Here is an 18,947-nt window from a genome sequence, read left to right as displayed (position 1 = left end):
AGGCCCTTGGTCTATCTGACAGATTGCTTTATCCCCCACCAGTGTAGCGCGAACAGAGACTTCCTGCCTCATCGGCAAACCTTGGAAACAGATGAGTAGGGGGGCATTATTTTCGCCCCGGGGCTCCCATCCACTGGCCATCAACAAAAAAAAAAAAAAAAAAAAAAAAAAAAAAGCCGAAAAATTTACTTTCTAGGAGACATCCCAGACAACCATGCCACCCAAGACAAGCGGAAAGGCAGCCAAGAAAGCCGGCAAGGCCCAGAAGAACATCTCCAAGGGAGACAAGAAGAAGAAGCGCAAGAGGAAGGAAAGCTATGCCATCTACATCTACAAGGTGCTTAAACAGGTACATCCTGATACTGGCATCTCCAGCAAGGCGATGAGCATCATGAACAGCTTTGTCAACGACATCTTCGAGCGCATCGCCGCTGAGGCTTCCCGTCTGGCCCACTACAACAAGCGCTCCACCATCACCAGTCGGGAGATCCAGACTGCCGTCCGCCTCCTGTTGCCCGGTGAGCTGGCCAAGCACGCCGTCAGTGAGGGTACCAAGGCAGTTACCAAATACACCAGCTCCAAGTAAGGTGCCAGGTTTTCTGCCTTGCTGCATTCTTAACAAACGGCCCTTTTCAGGGCCACCACACCTTTAAAAAAAAGAGCAGCATCTGTTAGCCTTGTTATCAACTCCACTCTGATTTTATCTATCTGTCCTACTTCATATACATCGAAAGACAGTGCAAAACATTCAAATCATAAGCTAAGGAGGGAAGAACTACTACTACTACTACTACTACATTACCTTATTGCTAAAAATCCTCCTGCTTTGTCCTTTACAATGAAAACCAGACCAAGCCCCATGGCACTACAGCCCCTAAGCAAGCAGGCTGAGTGGACCTCAAAGCAGCCATTAGATCGAGGTAAAATTCCTTTGCCTGGCCGGGAATTGAACCCGGGCCCCCCAGCTACGAGGCAGGCACGCTGCCCCTGCGCTACAGCGCCGGCCCCTTCACAACCACCTTCAGTAATTATTATTATTATTATTATTATTATTATTACAACCCTCGACACTTCCCGTGTGTGTGTGCGCGCGCGCGCCAGCGCGCGCGTTTTTTTGGGGTTAGGTTACGAGAAGTGGGGTTAAGTCGAGTTAGGGTACGTTTCGCCGCGGAGCGCGACAACCACCCGCGCCCGCTCCGCGACGGCGACCTCCGAGCACACCCCTGCACCATTGCCAACGCCCCCGCGCCACAAAGACCTCCAGGAAACTCGCTTTGCGGTTCGTATGGACGTTTCAAGCTCCGTTCTCTCGCCAACGGCCATACCATGTTGAATACACCGGTTCTCGTCCGATCACCGCAGTTAAGCAACATTGGGCGTGGTCAGTACTTGGATGGGTGACCGCTTGGGAACACCACGTGCCGTTGGCTCAATTCCCTTTTTACCAAGTTTCCCAGTCCCAGTACGACAACTTACTTTCAACTTTTGCCTCAGGCCAGCAGAAATTGCTTAAATCACGTTTTTTGTTACGTCTGAAACTAGCTAGACCTTTTGCTGCTCTTCGACCCCGTGGCTATACAGGAACGAAGCTTAGCGTAGTATTGCATTTCCTCCTAGGTGACCGGCCTAACCTGGCGGCGGCGACATCATCATCATCGTTGTTGTTATTATTATTATTATTATTATTATTATTATTATTATTATTATTATTATTATTATTATTATTCGTCGTCTCTCTCTCTCTCTCTCTCTCTCTCTCTCTCTCTCTGTGTGTGTGTGTGTGTGTGTGTGTGTGTGTGTGTGTGTGTGTGTGTGTGTCGACCTAGGGGACCCTTGCTGAGCCTAGCACCGCTTCCAATTACTCGTGCCAGGATTTTAACTTTCGTACCTCCTATCGTACGTCCCTATGTCTAAACTTGCTGTTCTTATTCTTTTAGGTTAGTGTAGCTTATCCTGCAGGCCTCTTATGGCACATAACATCATTCTACGTCCTATTTCTCCCAATATTAAGATTATTAAAGGGCGGAACGAGGCTTCTAAACTCCCCGCCCACCTTGAAAATCGCGAGGAAGGTGGTTTCCATGCAACGTCATCGACACTGTCGTGATTACAATGAAAGCCATGTCCTAGCAACCGACCGCGGCATTTAGCAGCCCCTCAAAGAGTCGAACAATTTCCTTTTATGTTCTTTCAGGTAAGTAGCTATTCAAATTACGACACGGTTCGGCAATAAGTTACAAGTTTGTAGTACGCTCGTGTCTCTCCCGGGCTTCCTTACGAACGGTAGGGCACCAGTGCAGTACAGTGGCCTACACACAGCCCGCTATCTTCGAAGTGCGTGTGTTGCGATGTAACGTAGTTTTGAAGCCTAGGAACTTGTAAAACTCTTTCATTTCTATCAAAGACGAGACGCCCTTCAAATAAGACTGAGAAGGTAACCTTTTGACGACAAGGGTTAGTTCAAAGAGTCGTGACGTTTTAGGTTAGGTGAAGGGAGGAAAGCACTCGTTTTTGTTGTTTGTACGTCAGCTGACCGATCTTTTGGCAAGTGATAAATTGAGTAGAACGAATCGGAACTCCGTATAGTTACTGTTACCGTCCTAGAATTAAAATTAGACCATTCTGAGCCCTACTTGACAGGTTCGACACCGGCTCACTCGTGTGATATTTCGATGGTCTGTAGATATGGGCGCATAAAAAGAACTCCTGCGGGACAAACTTCCGGCACCTCGGCATCTACGAAAGGCGTAAGATAATAGTGAACATAACCTTACTAGTAGTACCACCACCACCATTACTGCTACTAATACGACTATTACTTAAGGCAGTGGACAATTTCGAACTCAAGCAATAATGTGTCCTTTTGCTGACCACCTGATCACTGCCTCTTGCCTTACTACTACAGGCTAGCGTTCAAGGAAAGAAAGAAAGAAAGAAAGAAAGAAAGAAATAAGTTACCGTTCTTCCCAAGTCAGGTTAGGATTTCTGCATCAGACACGGCTAGGGCTGATCGTGGATCTACTAGTACCTAACATGCTAAATTGTGCTCCGTTATATCATCACCAGTCGTGAAGTCACACCTGCATCTTCTAATTACAGGGTAGATGCTACATATTTCGGGCAATATATAACCCAGGTTTGGCTTGGATAACCTAAAAATATTCAGGTACTGGGTCTGGCCTGGTTATATCAAGTGTCACCCTAGATCAGCAGGGCTAAGAATCATCAGGTCTCTGTCATGAATTTAAATGGCTTAGTACCCCTCATTATGGTGTACTTCTCTTCATATTTGAGGGAAGAGGAGTAAAACTTAAAACTTTATTGCCTGTCTTAAACCACCTACTTTCTTTGGGGTATTGTCTAGCACAAACTTCTAAGGCGACCACATCACACAGCCCGATGCTCGAATACTGCTTGGGCAGGGGTGTAGGTGGTGGTTAGTGGTTGCAAGAAGGGTCCTGGAAGGGAGGGATAATAAGCCAGTACGCCACTTGCTCTTAAGTCTGTACCTTTCATTATACGGTTTCATTAACTATTTTTTACACCTGCCCTGTAGTATGGTACCATTTAGTAAGAGGTCTCTAGAGTTTGGCCTAGTACAACCTTCAATGAAAGTAGTTTTCAGGAGTGGTTAGGTACCCCTATACTTACTTTCTTTCTTTCTTTCTTTCTTTCTTTCTTTCTTTCTTTCTTGGATTACAAGGTGTCGGTAAAGCAGCTGATCGTTGCTTATGTACAAAAAAATGTTCATACATGGGCTTTCATTCGCTGAGGTAAATGATAATGATAATAATAATAATAATAATAATAATAATAATAATAATAATAATAATAATAATAATAATAATAATGGCAAGAACACAAAGGGTCCTTTTCTCTGCAGCTGATTTTTAGCATGAAGGACAGAGGCTGTCATGATGATGATGATTACCGAGTGATACCGTTAAGCTAAAACCCAGTAGGGGATTAATATTAACAGCAGGGAACGTTGTGCAGAATCATTCAGTAAAGATGTAATGGCAGGGGGAGGGGGGGAAGAGGGCGTTCAGTATAATACACCATCAACCCAAGTACAGTGCATATTTAGCTCTATGTTATGTAATGCTCTCTCTGCTCTCTGTACCTTTATTTGGCCCTACAACTTGTCTCACCAAGTGAAGGAGATCTTACACATAGTTACTGTACTGTACTTAATTTCACGCTGACTTCAACTGCTAGTAGGATACGCACGTCGAACCATGCAGAAACCTGCACGATTTCAAACGACTGCCGACTAGATAGCGACTAGGCCGAAGAAAGAAAGGGCATCTTATAAATCGAGAGCGACAATTCATTTTCGAGGTTAGGGTTACCGCTTGGTTCTCTTAGCCAAAGAAATCATGAAACCATTTTGCGAGTAAAAACTGATGTTACCTGAATTTTGGATACAGTTATTACTACCATCATCATCATCATCATCATCATCATCATCATCATCGTCATACGCTACTCTGTATGATGAAGGTGGGTAGCAAGATCGAGTCTCGGCGCGATCAGTTGGCTTCAAATTCTGCTTCACCTCGTTCAGAGTATACATATTCAAGGTAAAAACACTAGCTTCTCTCAAAAAATAAACTCCTATTGAAGGGTCATTAAACACAACTTCTTCTTCTTCTTCTTCTTCTTCTTCTTCTTCTTCTTCTTCTTCTTCTTCTTCTTATTATTATTATTATTATTATTATTATTATTATTATTATTATTATTATTATTATTATTATTATTATTATTTTCCTTTCTTTCTTTCTTTCTTTCTTTCTGTCTTTCTTTCTTTCTTTCTTTCTTTCTTTCTTTCTTTCTTTCAGGACCATTTAAGTGAGATGTTAGCTGTATGAGTGTTGCAGCACCTCAAACCTTTACATTTTTTCCCTTGTAAGTTGTGGCAATGTCTTGCAGAGAAGTTTGTTGGGAAACCATGGTCCTTCCTTCCTTCCTTCCTTCCTTCCTTCCTTCCTTCCTTCCTTCCTTCCTTCCTTCCTTCCTTCCAATAAATCTGCTGAGTTGCTGTCTCAAAGGGTCTCTCATCCTAAAGAAATTTGACCGAAGGTAAGGGATGTTGCCAGGTCTATCAAACTGACAGACTTATCATCTCCTGGTACAGGAAATCTGTTCTTTGAAGAGTCTGGACTGACTGCCCCTTCCTCCGTCACGGTGTTCTCGATCCTGCCTTCGCAGCCCACTGGAGGCAGTAAGATACGACTCACAATGCCTCCATCCAGCAGGCGAGGGGTGAAGCCTCTCCTGAGGCGGTACAGGCTCTGTAGCGAACTGGAAATTTAATTATGCCCTAAGAAACATCTAGAGGTTCCCTTGGGCAGGCTGTCCCTTTTCCCAACCTGAGCTTTCGACCCCCGACAGGGGCTGAAAGCTGCTGGATGTGAGAGACTGTACAGAGTTGAGAGCCTTATAAATAGAGGCCTAAAGGCTAGGACTTTACGAGATTGGCGCTACCAGCAGGAAAGCAGGAGTCGAACGAGTCATGGAGGCTAGCTTCTAACTTATGTCCTTTATCCTGTAGGTCCTTTCAAGCAAAGCTACAAGAGGCAGATTACAGCAGGTCTGCTTCACTCTGTGGAAAACTACCTAAAGGCTGACTTGCCTTTGCTCTCACTCGGAAGGGGTTAGAGCCTGAGGATGGCCGTTCAGCTCCATTGCTAGAGGAAGGATTGGGCTTCCTTCAGGTAAGAGGGGGTCACTCCCGGGGGCGTCGCGACGACGACGGCCGCCCCTAAACGTCGGCATGGAGAGGCGGCTGGTGAAATGCTGCCCATCGAACGCACCTCCATCAGGACGCCCGAAGCAAGGTGACGAGTACTTCTGCCACCTGAGGAGCAGCGTCAAACCTTTGACTATCCCTTCCTAACCGAACCCTGATTGTAACCCACCCCTTAAAGACGCAGGGAGCACGAGAAAGGAGCTAGGAAGCACGTCCCCAACTTGTCGCCGCGCAACCCACCCGACAGCCAGCCACTGCTGTTTCCTGCGCGGTCCGAGTAGCCTGATACACTCAGATAACCAGGGGAGCGCGCGAACACATTCTCATCGTGACCATGGCTGACACAGCAACAGCATCGGCAGCATCTGCACCCGCCTCGGCTCCGGCCCAGGCGTCGCCCAAGAAGAGCAAGGCTTCTGCATCGAAGAAACCTCGCACCAAGCCTGCCCATCCGAAAACCTCCGAGATGGTGGGCAGTGCCATCAAGAGCCTGAAGGAACGAGGTGGATCTTCTCTGCAGGCTATCAAGAAGTACATCTCTGCCAACTACAAGGTGGACTCTGAGAAGCTGGCCCCTTTCATCAAGAAGTACCTGAAATCTGCCGTGGCTTCCGGAGAGCTGGTCCAGACCAAGGGGAAGGGAGCTTCAGGTTCCTTCAAGCTCGCTTCGGCTGCCAAGCCGGAGAAGGCCAGCGCAGCCCCTGTCAAGCGGTCCGCTGCCCCCAAGGAGAAGCGCATCCCCAAGGCGAAGAAGGCTGGTGGAGCCAAGGCTGCAGCCAAGAAAGCCATTTCCAAAAAGCCTGCCGAGAAGAAGAAGGCCGCTCCTGCTCCCAAACCCAAGCAGAAGGCTCCTTCCAAGGCTAAGAAGGCCGCCAAGGTGCCCACTAAGAAACCTAAGGCACCTAAGCCTAAAAAGGCCGCTAAGCCCAAGGCCTCGCCTAAAAAGGCACCAGCAAAAAGGAAGTGAGGACATTTCATGTTCTTGCTTCCTTCTACACGCACCTCTTGCTCTCGTAGGAGCAGAGGAAAAACGGCCCTTATCAGGGCCATCAATTTTATTCCCCAAGAGAGCATATTATGTCAGTCACTGTCCAAGGCTGGAACCCTGGCCTCTCCTATCTCTGCCTCCTAAACAGGCTAGTTTGTCTCATTGCGGGGCGACTCACTCTTCAAATTTCATTATTATTGTACTTAACTACATTTTTCTTTATCCTTACTTACTGCACTTTTGCTGTTGCTGTTGTTGTTGTTATTATTATTATTATTATTATTATTATTATTATTATTATTATTACTATCACGTCCTAGATATTAATTAATGAATTATTGTACTCAATACTCAAGATTATTATTATTATTATTATTATTATTATTATTATTATTATTATTGTTATTATTATTATATTCTGTTACTCTTAGATTTTTCCTTGAACCTAGAGGAACCACTAGCTTTTTTTCTTTTCGTTTTCCTTCTATCCTAGACCAGAGAGACAATAACTACTCTTCTAGGAAATTTTGGTGGCCCTGAAAAGGGCCGTTTGGTAAAGCTCCAGCCATAAGACAAGCACCGGACTTAGGCACGTTCGCCACGGATGCGGCGGGCGAGCTGGATGTCCTTAGGCATGATGGTGACACGCTTGGCGTGGATGGCACACAAGTTGGTGTCTTCAAAAAGACCCACCAGGTAGGCCTCACTGGCCTCCTGCAAGGCCATGACAGCCGAGCTCTGGAAGCGCAGGTCGGTCTTGAAGTCCTGAGCTATCTCTCTCACCAGCCGCTGGAAGGGCAGCTTGCGGATCAGAAGCTCAGTGCTCTTCTGGTAGCGTCTGATCTCACGCAGGGCCACGGTACCGGGCCTGTAGCGATGAGGCTTCTTCACTCCTCCGGTGGCAGGCGCGCTCTTACGGGCAGCCTTGGTGGCCAGTTGCTTGCGCGGGGCCTTGCCTCCGGTAGATTTACGTGCAGTCTGCTTAGTACGGGCCATCACGTGCTCACTGTCGACTCGTCCCAGGAAGAATGGTTCGGGGGCTTGCTGCCCGACTGTTTTATTGCTTCGCTTCCCCCACCCTCGGTAGCAGCTGCACTCCCATTGGCCGGGCGGTGCTGACGTCACCGGGGCCAGGCACTTTCAACAAAAGCGAGGGGCCTCGAGTGCCAGCCGCATTCTAGCTCTGAACTCGCAGCTCTACTGATCTATCATGACCGGACGAGGCAAGGGAGGCAAGGGACTCGGCAAAGGAGGCGCCAAGCGTCACAGGAAGGTGCTCCGAGACAACATCCAGGGCATCACTAAGCCTGCCATCAGACGTCTCGCTCGCAGAGGTGGAGTCAAGCGTATTTCGGGACTTATCTACGAGGAGACCCGTGGCGTGCTCAAGGTATTCCTGGAGAACGTTATCCGGGATGCCGTCACCTACACCGAGCACGCCAAGAGGAAGACCGTGACCGCCATGGATGTCGTCTATGCTCTCAAGAGGCAGGGACGCACCCTGTACGGTTTTGGTGGTTAAGTCTCCTCCGAGCGTGCTCCCGTTTGTGAGCATGCAGTATTTAAAAAACGGCCCTTTTCAGGGCCACCACTTACCTCTCAAAAGAGCACAGAGTCCCACTTACAGTACTCCTCTAACGTAGCTTGCGCTATTCTCCCTCTCAAAACAGTCATCTCCCCGAAACCTGCACGGAAAAAAGCCCTCATTATCAGTTATGATGTCTACATTTTAATGCTAACAAGAGAAAACAAACATTATCTTCCTTGCTGTGCACGTCTAAAAGACAAAGTATTGTAAATATACTACTTTAAGTATCCTTTCCTTTCCTTTCTAGTTAAGTGTGTGTTCTTACATGCATAGGTTGGTAGTATCCAGCAGTCAAGAACAGAATTATACAGCATAAATGAAATGAAAAGAAATCTATAATGTACTTCCTTCTTCCTTCCCTTCTGAAAATTAAATATTAAGAGGGGCCTGGAGCTACCTTACTCATTTCCCCCTTAAATAAATAACCTCAAAGGAAAGGCTATTCTTGTGCTCTCCTGGCTAATGTTACAGATGCCCTCATATTTGCAGTGTCTCATTATTGTTATTATTATCATTATTATTAGGAGAGTTGTCTGAACTGCTCTATCACTTCAGGATTTCTCCATACTTCTGCTAAGATAGCTATAGCAGCATGATAGACAAACAGCTCTTATCTTAAGGAGTTGGTGGCCCTGAAAAGGGCCGTTTATTTATATTTTTCCGGTGAGCCAACGCCCTGACCGAGAACAGGAACTTAAGCCTTCTTCTCGGTCTTCTTAGGCAGGAGCACTGCCTGGATGTTGGGCAGAACACCACCCTGGGCAATGGTCACTCCAGACAGCAACTTGTTCAACTCCTCGTCGTTACGGATGGCCAACTGTAAGTGACGAGGGATGATCCTGGTCTTCTTGTTGTCACGGGCTGCATTGCCCGCCAACTCAAGAACTTCAGCTGCCAGGTATTCCATGACTGCAGCCAGGTACACAGGAGCCCCAGCACCCACTCGCTCAGCGTAGTTTCCCTTGCGGAGGAGACGGTGGATACGGCCGACAGGGAACTGCAGGCCTGCACGGCTGGAGCGACTCTTGGACTTGCCCTTCACTTTTCCTCCCTTTCCTCGTCCTGACATGATGCTATGATGCTCTGCTGCTCTACTTCGAAGGGAAAATGATACCGAATCACTCTGCGCACCAGTTTTGTAGCCTGCAAGGTTGCTCAACGTTACGAGCCAACCAATAAGGCTGCAGTAAGCTTGCGCTCATTGGCTAGTCGCATGCAGCCCTCTCGGTCTTAAAAAGAATTGCAAGGGGGCCGAAAAATTTACTTTCTAGGAGACATCCCAGACAACCATGCCACCCAAGACAAGCGGAAAGGCAGCCAAGAAAGCCGGCAAGGCCCAGAAGAACATCTCCAAGGGAGACAAGAAGAAGAAGCGCAAGAGGAAGGAAAGCTATGCCATCTACATCTACAAGGTGCTTAAACAGGTACATCCTGATACTGGCATCTCCAGCAAGGCGATGAGCATCATGAACAGCTTTGTCAACGACATCTTCGAGCGCATCGCCGCTGAGGCTTCCCGTCTGGCCCACTACAACAAGCGCTCCACCATCACCAGTCGGGAGATCCAGACTGCCGTCCGCCTCCTGTTGCCCGGTGAGCTGGCCAAGCACGCCGTCAGTGAGGGTACCAAGGCAGTTACCAAATACACCAGCTCCAAGTAAGGTGCCAGGTTTTCTGCCTTGCTGCATTCTTAACAAACGGCCCTTTTCAGGGCCACCACACCTTTAAAAAAAAGAGCAGCATCTGTTAGCCTTGTTATCAACTCCACTCTGATTTTATCTATCTGTCCTACTTCATATACATCGAAAGACAGTGCAAAACATTCAAATCATAAGCTAAGGAGGGAAGAACTACTACTACTACTACTACTACATTACCTTATTGCTAAAAATCCTCCTGCTTTGTCCTTTACAATGAAAACCAGACCAAGCCCCATGGCACTACAGCCCCTAAGCAAGCAGGCTGAGTGGACCTCAAAGCAGCCATTAGATCGAGGTAAAATTCCTTTGCCTGGCCGGGAATTGAACCCGGGCCCCCCAGCTACGAGGCAGGCACGCTGCCCCTGCGCTACAGCGCCGGCCCCTTCACAACCACCTTCAGTAATTATTATTATTATTATTATTATTATTATTACAACCCTCGACACTTCCCGTGTGTGTGTGCGCGCGCGCGCCAGCGCGCGCGTTTTTTTGGGGTTAGGTTACGAGAAGTGGGGTTAAGTCGAGTTAGGGTACGTTTCGCCGCGGAGCGCGACAACCACCCGCGCCCGCTCCGCGACGGCGACCTCCGAGCACACCCCTGCACCATTGCCAACGCCCCCGCGCCACAAAGACCTCCAGGAAACTCGCTTTGCGGTTCGTATGGACGTTTCAAGCTCCGTTCTCTCGCCAACGGCCATACCATGTTGAATACACCGGTTCTCGTCCGATCACCGCAGTTAAGCAACATTGGGCGTGGTCAGTACTTGGATGGGTGACCGCTTGGGAACACCACGTGCCGTTGGCTCAATTCCCTTTTTACCAAGTTTCCCAGTCCCAGTACGACAACTTACTTTCAACTTTTGCCTCAGGCCAGCAGAAATTGCTTAAATCACGTTTTTTGTTACGTCTGAAACTAGCTAGACCTTTTGCTGCTCTTCGACCCCGTGGCTATACAGGAACGAAGCTTAGCGTAGTATTGCATTTCCTCCTAGGTGACCGGCCTAACCTGGCGGCGGCGACATCATCATCATCGTTGTTGTTATTATTATTATTATTATTATTATTATTATTATTATTATTATTATTATTATTATTATTATTCGTCGTCTCTCTCTCTCTCTCTCTCTCTCTCTCTCTCTCTCTGTGTGTGTGTGTGTGTGTGTGTGTGTGTGTGTGTGTGTGTGTGTGTGTGTCGACCTAGGGGACCCTTGCTGAGCCTAGCACCGCTTCCAATTACTCGTGCCAGGATTTTAACTTTCGTACCTCCTATCGTACGTCCCTATGTCTAAACTTGCTGTTCTTATTCTTTTAGGTTAGTGTAGCTTATCCTGCAGGCCTCTTATGGCACATAACATCATTCTACGTCCTATTTCTCCCAATATTAAGATTATTAAAGGGCGGAACGAGGCTTCTAAACTCCCCGCCCACCTTGAAAATCGCGAGGAAGGTGGTTTCCATGCAACGTCATCGACACTGTCGTGATTACAATGAAAGCCATGTCCTAGCAACCGACCGCGGCATTTAGCAGCCCCTCAAAGAGTCGAACAATTTCCTTTTATGTTCTTTCAGGTAAGTAGCTATTCAAATTACGACACGGTTCGGCAATAAGTTACAAGTTTGTAGTACGCTCGTGTCTCTCCCGGGCTTCCTTACGAACGGTAGGGCACCAGTGCAGTACAGTGGCCTACACACAGCCCGCTATCTTCGAAGTGCGTGTGTTGCGATGTAACGTAGTTTTGAAGCCTAGGAACTTGTAAAACTCTTTCATTTCTATCAAAGACGAGACGCCCTTCAAATAAGACTGAGAAGGTAACCTTTTGACGACAAGGGTTAGTTCAAAGAGTCGTGACGTTTTAGGTTAGGTGAAGGGAGGAAAGCACTCGTTTTTGTTGTTTGTACGTCAGCTGACCGATCTTTTGGCAAGTGATAAATTGAGTAGAACGAATCGGAACTCCGTATAGTTACTGTTACCGTCCTAGAATTAAAATTAGACCATTCTGAGCCCTACTTGACAGGTTCGACACCGGCTCACTCGTGTGATATTTCGATGGTCTGTAGATATGGGCGCATAAAAAGAACTCCTGCGGGACAAACTTCCGGCACCTCGGCATCTACGAAAGGCGTAAGATAATAGTGAACATAACCTTACTAGTAGTACCACCACCACCATTACTGCTACTAATACGACTATTACTTAAGGCAGTGGACAATTTCGAACTCAAGCAATAATGTGTCCTTTTGCTGACCACCTGATCACTGCCTCTTGCCTTACTACTACAGGCTAGCGTTCAAGGAAAGAAAGAAAGAAAGAAAGAAAGAAAGAAATAAGTTACCGTTCTTCCCAAGTCAGGTTAGGATTTCTGCATCAGACACGGCTAGGGCTGATCGTGGATCTACTAGTACCTAACATGCTAAATTGTGCTCCGTTATATCATCACCAGTCGTGAAGTCACACCTGCATCTTCTAATTACAGGGTAGATGCTACATATTTCGGGCAATATATAACCCAGGTTTGGCTTGGATAACCTAAAAATATTCAGGTACTGGGTCTGGCCTGGTTATATCAAGTGTCACCCTAGATCAGCAGGGCTAAGAATCATCAGGTCTCTGTCATGAATTTAAATGGCTTAGTACCCCTCATTATGGTGTACTTCTCTTCATATTTGAGGGAAGAGGAGTAAAACTTAAAACTTTATTGCCTGTCTTAAACCACCTACTTTCTTTGGGGTATTGTCTAGCACAAACTTCTAAGGCGACCACATCACACAGCCCGATGCTCGAATACTGCTTGGGCAGGGGTGTAGGTGGTGGTTAGTGGTTGCAAGAAGGGTCCTGGAAGGGAGGGATAATAAGCCAGTACGCCACTTGCTCTTAAGTCTGTACCTTTCATTATACGGTTTCATTAACTATTTTTTACACCTGCCCTGTAGTATGGTACCATTTAGTAAGAGGTCTCTAGAGTTTGGCCTAGTACAACCTTCAATGAAAGTAGTTTTCAGGAGTGGTTAGGTACCCCTATACTTACTTTCTTTCTTTCTTTCTTTCTTTCTTTCTTTCTTTCTTTCTTGGATTACAAGGTGTCGGTAAAGCAGCTGATCGTTGCTTATGTACAAAAAAATGTTCATACATGGGCTTTCATTCGCTGAGGTAAATGATAATGATAATAATAATAATAATAATAATAATAATAATAATAATAATAATAATAATAATAATAATGGCAAGAACACAAAGGGTCCTTTTCTCTGCAGCTGATTTTTAGCATGAAGGACAGAGGCTGTCATGATGATGATGATTACCGAGTGATACCGTTAAGCTAAAACCCAGTAGGGGATTAATATTAACAGCAGGGAACGTTGTGCAGAATCATTCAGTAAAGATGTAATGGCAGGGGGAGGGGGGGAAGAGGGCGTTCAGTATAATACACCATCAACCCAAGTACAGTGCATATTTAGCTCTATGTTATGTAATGCTCTCTCTGCTCTCTGTACCTTTATTTGGCCCTACAACTTGTCTCACCAAGTGAAGGAGATCTTACACATAGTTACTGTACTGTACTTAATTTCACGCTGACTTCAACTGCTAGTAGGATACGCACGTCGAACCATGCAGAAACCTGCACGATTTCAAACGACTGCCGACTAGATAGCGACTAGGCCGAAGAAAGAAAGGGCATCTTATAAATCGAGAGCGACAATTCATTTTCGAGGTTAGGGTTACCGCTTGGTTCTCTTAGCCAAAGAAATCATGAAACCATTTTGCGAGTAAAAACTGATGTTACCTGAATTTTGGATACAGTTATTACTACCATCATCATCATCATCATCATCATCATCATCATCATCGTCATACGCTACTCTGTATGATGAAGGTGGGTAGCAAGATCGAGTCTCGGCGCGATCAGTTGGCTTCAAATTCTGCTTCACCTCGTTCAGAGTATACATATTCAAGGTAAAAACACTAGCTTCTCTCAAAAAATAAACTCCTATTGAAGGGTCATTAAACACAACTTCTTCTTCTTCTTCTTCTTCTTCTTCTTCTTCTTCTTCTTCTTCTTCTTCTTATTATTATTATTATTATTATTATTATTATTATTATTATTATTATTATTATTATTATTATTATTATTATTTTCCTTTCTTTCTTTCTTTCTTTCTTTCTGTCTTTCTTTCTTTCTTTCTTTCTTTCTTTCTTTCTTTCTTTCAGGACCATTTAAGTGAGATGTTAGCTGTATGAGTGTTGCAGCACCTCAAACCTTTACATTTTTTCCCTTGTAAGTTGTGGCAATGTCTTGCAGAGAAGTTTGTTGGGAAACCATGGTCCTTCCTTCCTTCCTTCCTTCCTTCCTTCCTTCCTTCCTTCCTTCCTTCCTTCCTTCCTTCCTTCCAATAAATCTGCTGAGTTGCTGTCTCAAAGGGTCTCTCATCCTAAAGAAATTTGACCGAAGGTAAGGGATGTTGCCAGGTCTATCAAACTGACAGACTTATCATCTCCTGGTACAGGAAATCTGTTCTTTGAAGAGTCTGGACTGACTGCCCCTTCCTCCGTCACGGTGTTCTCGATCCTGCCTTCGCAGCCCACTGGAGGCAGTAAGATACGACTCACAATGCCTCCATCCAGCAGGCGAGGGGTGAAGCCTCTCCTGAGGCGGTACAGGCTCTGTAGCGAACTGGAAATTTAATTATGCCCTAAGAAACATCTAGAGGTTCCCTTGGGCAGGCTGTCCCTTTTCCCAACCTGAGCTTTCGACCCCCGACAGGGGCTGAAAGCTGCTGGATGTGAGAGACTGTACAGAGTTGAGAGCCTTATAAATAGAGGCCTAAAGGCTAGGACTTTACGAGATTGGCGCTACCAGCAGGAAAGCAGGAGTCGAACGAGTCATGGAGGCTAGCTTCTAACTTATGTCCTTTATCCTGTAGGTCCTTTCAAGCAAAGCTACAAGAGGCAGATTACAGCAGGTCTGCTTCACTCTGTGGAAAACTACCTAAAGGCTGACTTGCCTTTGCTCTCACTCGGAAGGGGTTAGAGCCTGAGGATGGCCGTTCAGCTCCATTGCTAGAGGAAGGATTGGGCTTCCTTCAGGTAAGAGGGGGTCACTCCCGGGGGCGTCGCGACGACGACGGCCGCCCCTAAACGTCGGCATGGAGAGGCGGCTGGTGAAATGCTGCCCATCGAACGCACCTCCATCAGGACGCCCGAAGCAAGGTGACGAGTACTTCTGCCACCTGAGGAGCAGCGTCAAACCTTTGACTATCCCTTCCTAACCGAACCCTGATTGTAACCCACCCCTTAAAGACGCAGGGAGCACGAGAAAGGAGCTAGGAAGCACGTCCCCAACTTGTCGCCGCGCAACCCACCCGACAGCCAGCCACTGCTGTTTCCTGCGCGGTCCGAGTAGCCTGATACACTCAGATAACCAGGGGAGCGCGCGAACACATTCTCATCGTGACCATGGCTGACACAGCAACAGCATCGGCAGCATCTGCACCCGCCTCGGCTCCGGCCCAGGCGTCGCCCAAGAAGAGCAAGGCTTCTGCATCGAAGAAACCTCGCACCAAGCCTGCCCATCCGAAAACCTCCGAGATGGTGGGCAGTGCCATCAAGAGCCTGAAGGAACGAGGTGGATCTTCTCTGCAGGCTATCAAGAAGTACATCTCTGCCAACTACAAGGTGGACTCTGAGAAGCTGGCCCCTTTCATCAAGAAGTACCTGAAATCTGCCGTGGCTTCCGGAGAGCTGGTCCAGACCAAGGGGAAGGGAGCTTCAGGTTCCTTCAAGCTCGCTTCGGCTGCCAAGCCGGAGAAGGCCAGCGCAGCCCCTGTCAAGCGGTCCGCTGCCCCCAAGGAGAAGCGCATCCCCAAGGCGAAGAAGGCTGGTGGAGCCAAGGCTGCAGCCAAGAAAGCCATTTCCAAAAAGCCTGCCGAGAAGAAGAAGGCCGCTCCTGCTCCCAAACCCAAGCAGAAGGCTCCTTCCAAGGCTAAGAAGGCCGCCAAGGTGCCCACTAAGAAACCTAAGGCACCTAAGCCTAAAAAGGCCGCTAAGCCCAAGGCCTCGCCTAAAAAGGCACCAGCAAAAAGGAAGTGAGGACATTTCATGTTCTTGCTTCCTTCTACACGCACCTCTTGCTCTCGTAGGAGCAGAGGAAAAACGGCCCTTATCAGGGCCATCAATTTTATTCCCCAAGAGAGCATATTATGTCAGTCACTGTCCAAGGCTGGAACCCTGGCCTCTCCTATCTCTGCCTCCTAAACAGGCTAGTTTGTCTCATTGCGGGGCGACTCACTCTTCAAATTTCATTATTATTGTACTTAACTACATTTTTCTTTATCCTTACTTACTGCACTTTTGCTGTTGCTGTTGTTGTTGTTATTATTATTATTATTATTATTATTATTATTATTATTATTATTACTATCACGTCCTAGATATTAATTAATGAATTATTGTACTCAATACTCAAGATTATTATTATTATTATTATTATTATTATTATTATTATTATTATTGTTATTATTATTATATTCTGTTACTCTTAGATTTTTCCTTGAACCTAGAGGAACCACTAGCTTTTTTTCTTTTCGTTTTCCTTCTATCCTAGACCAGAGAGACAATAACTACTCTTCTAGGAAATTTTGGTGGCCCTGAAAAGGGCCGTTTGGTAAAGCTCCAGCCATAAGACAAGCACCGGACTTAGGCACGTTCGCCACGGATGCGGCGGGCGAGCTGGATGTCCTTAGGCATGATGGTGACACGCTTGGCGTGGATGGCACACAAGTTGGTGTCTTCAAAAAGACCCACCAGGTAGGCCTCACTGGCCTCCTGCAAGGCCATGACAGCCGAGCTCTGGAAGCGCAGGTCGGTCTTGAAGTCCTGAGCTATCTCTCTCACCAGCCGCTGGAAGGGCAGCTTGCGGATCAGAAGCTCAGTGCTCTTCTGGTAGCGTCTGATCTCACGCAGGGCCACGGTACCGGGCCTGTAGCGATGAGGCTTCTTCACTCCTCCGGTGGCAGGCGCGCTCTTACGGGCAGCCTTGGTGGCCAGTTGCTTGCGCGGGGCCTTGCCTCCGGTAGATTTACGTGCAGTCTGCTTAGTACGGGCCATCACGTGCTCACTGTCGACTCGTCCCAGGAAGAATGGTTCGGGGGCTTGCTGCCCGACTGTTTTATTGCTTCGCTTCCCCCACCCTCGGTAGCAGCTGCACTCCCATTGGCCGGGCGGTGCTGACGTCACCGGGGCCAGGCACTTTCAACAAAAGCGAGGGGCCTCGAGTGCCAGCCGCATTCTAGCTCTGAACTCGCAGCTCTACTGATCTATCATGACCGGACGAGGCAAGGGAGGCAAGGGACTCGGCAAAGGAGGCGCCAAGCGTCACAGGAAGGTGCTCCGAGACAACATCCAGGGCATCACTAAGCCTGCCATCAGACGTCTCGCTCGCAGAGGTGGAGTCAAGCGTATTTCGGGACTTATCTACGAGGAGACCCGTGGCGTGCTCAAGGTATTCCTGGAGAACGTTATCCGGGATGCCGTCACCTACACCGAGCACGCCAAGAGGAAGACCGTGACCGCCATGGATGTCGTCTATGCTCTCAAGAGGCAGGGACGCACCCTGTACGGTTTTGGTGGTTAAGTCTCCTCCGAGCGTGCTCCCGTTTGTGAGCATGCAGTATTTAAAAAACGGCCCTTTTCAGGGCCACCACTTACCTCTCAAAAGAGCACAGAGTCCCACTTACAGTACTCCTCTAACGTAGCTTGCGCTATTCTCCCTCTCAAAACAGTCATCTCCCCGAAACCTGCACGGAAAAAAGCCCTCATTATCAGTTATGATGTCTACATTTTAATGCTAACAAGAGAAAACAAACATTATCTTCCTTGCTGTGCACGTCTAAAAGACAAAGTATTGTAAATATACTACTTTAAGTATCCTTTCCTTTCCTTTCTAGTTAAGTGTGTGTTCTTACATGCATAGGTTGGTAGTATCCAGCAGTCAAGAACAGAATTATACAGCATAAATGAAATGAAAAGAAATCTATAATGTACTTCCTTCTTCCTTCCCTTCTGAAAATTAAATATTAAGAGGGGCCTGGAGCTACCTTACTCATTTCCCCCTTAAATAAATAACCTCAAAGGAAAGGCTATTCTTGTGCTCTCCTGGCTAATGTTACAGATGCCCTCATATTTGCAGTGTCTCATTATTGTTATTATTATCATTATTATTAGGAGAGTTGTCTGAACTGCTCTATCACTTCAGGATTTCTCCATACTTCTGCTAAGATAGCTATAGCAGCATGATAGACAAACAGCTCTTATCTTAAGGAGTTGGTGGCCCTGAAAAGGGCCGTTTATTTATATTTTTCCGGTGAGCCAACGCCCTGACCGAGAACAGGAACTTAAGCCTTCTTCTCGGTCTTCTTAGGCAGGAGCACTGCCTGGATGTTGGGCAGAACACCACCCTGGGCAATGGTCACTCCAGACAGCAACTTGTTCAACTCCTCGTCGTTACGGATGGCCAACTGTAAGTGACGAGGGATGATCCTGGTCTTCTTGTTGTCACGGGCTGCATTGCCCGCCAACTCAAGAACTTCAGCTGCCAGGTATTCCATGACTGCAGCCAGGTACACAGGAGCCCCAGCACCCACTCGCTCAGCGTAGTTTCCCTTGCGGAGGAGACGGTGGATACGGCCGACAGGGAACTGCAGGCCTGCACGGCTGGAGCGACTCTTGGACTTGCCCTTCACTTTTCCTCCCTTTCCTCGTCCTGACATGATGCTATGATGCTCTGCTGCTCTACTTCGAAGGGAAAATGATACCGAATCACTCTGCGCACCAGTTTTGTAGCCTGCAAGGTTGCTCAACGTTACGAGCCAACCAATAAGGCTGCAGTAAGCTTGCGCTCATTGGCTAGTCGCATGCAGCCCTCT

The 18,947-nt window shown here is 47.2% G+C and overlaps 2 non-coding genes across 2 annotated transcripts; both read left to right on the top strand.

Moving 5' to 3' along the window:
• The first annotated feature begins 1,311 nt into the window (after positions 1 to 1,311).
• Positions 1,312 to 1,430, top strand: LOC137500700 (5S ribosomal RNA). Its single transcript, XR_011018206.1, has one exon. It is a non-coding gene; the product is annotated as a 5S ribosomal RNA (ribosomal RNA).
• A 9,284-nt stretch (positions 1,431 to 10,714) lies between these two features.
• Positions 10,715 to 10,833, top strand: LOC137500698 (5S ribosomal RNA). Its single transcript, XR_011018205.1, has one exon. It is a non-coding gene; the product is annotated as a 5S ribosomal RNA (ribosomal RNA).
• The last annotated feature ends 8,114 nt before the right edge of the window (positions 10,834 to 18,947 follow it).

Source organism: Anabrus simplex, chromosome 4 (assembly GCF_040414725.1).
Source record: "Anabrus simplex isolate iqAnaSimp1 chromosome 4, ASM4041472v1, whole genome shotgun sequence".
Taxonomy (NCBI): Eukaryota; Metazoa; Arthropoda; class Insecta; order Orthoptera; family Tettigoniidae; genus Anabrus; species Anabrus simplex.
This window is presented reverse-complemented; position numbering and strand designations above follow the sequence as displayed.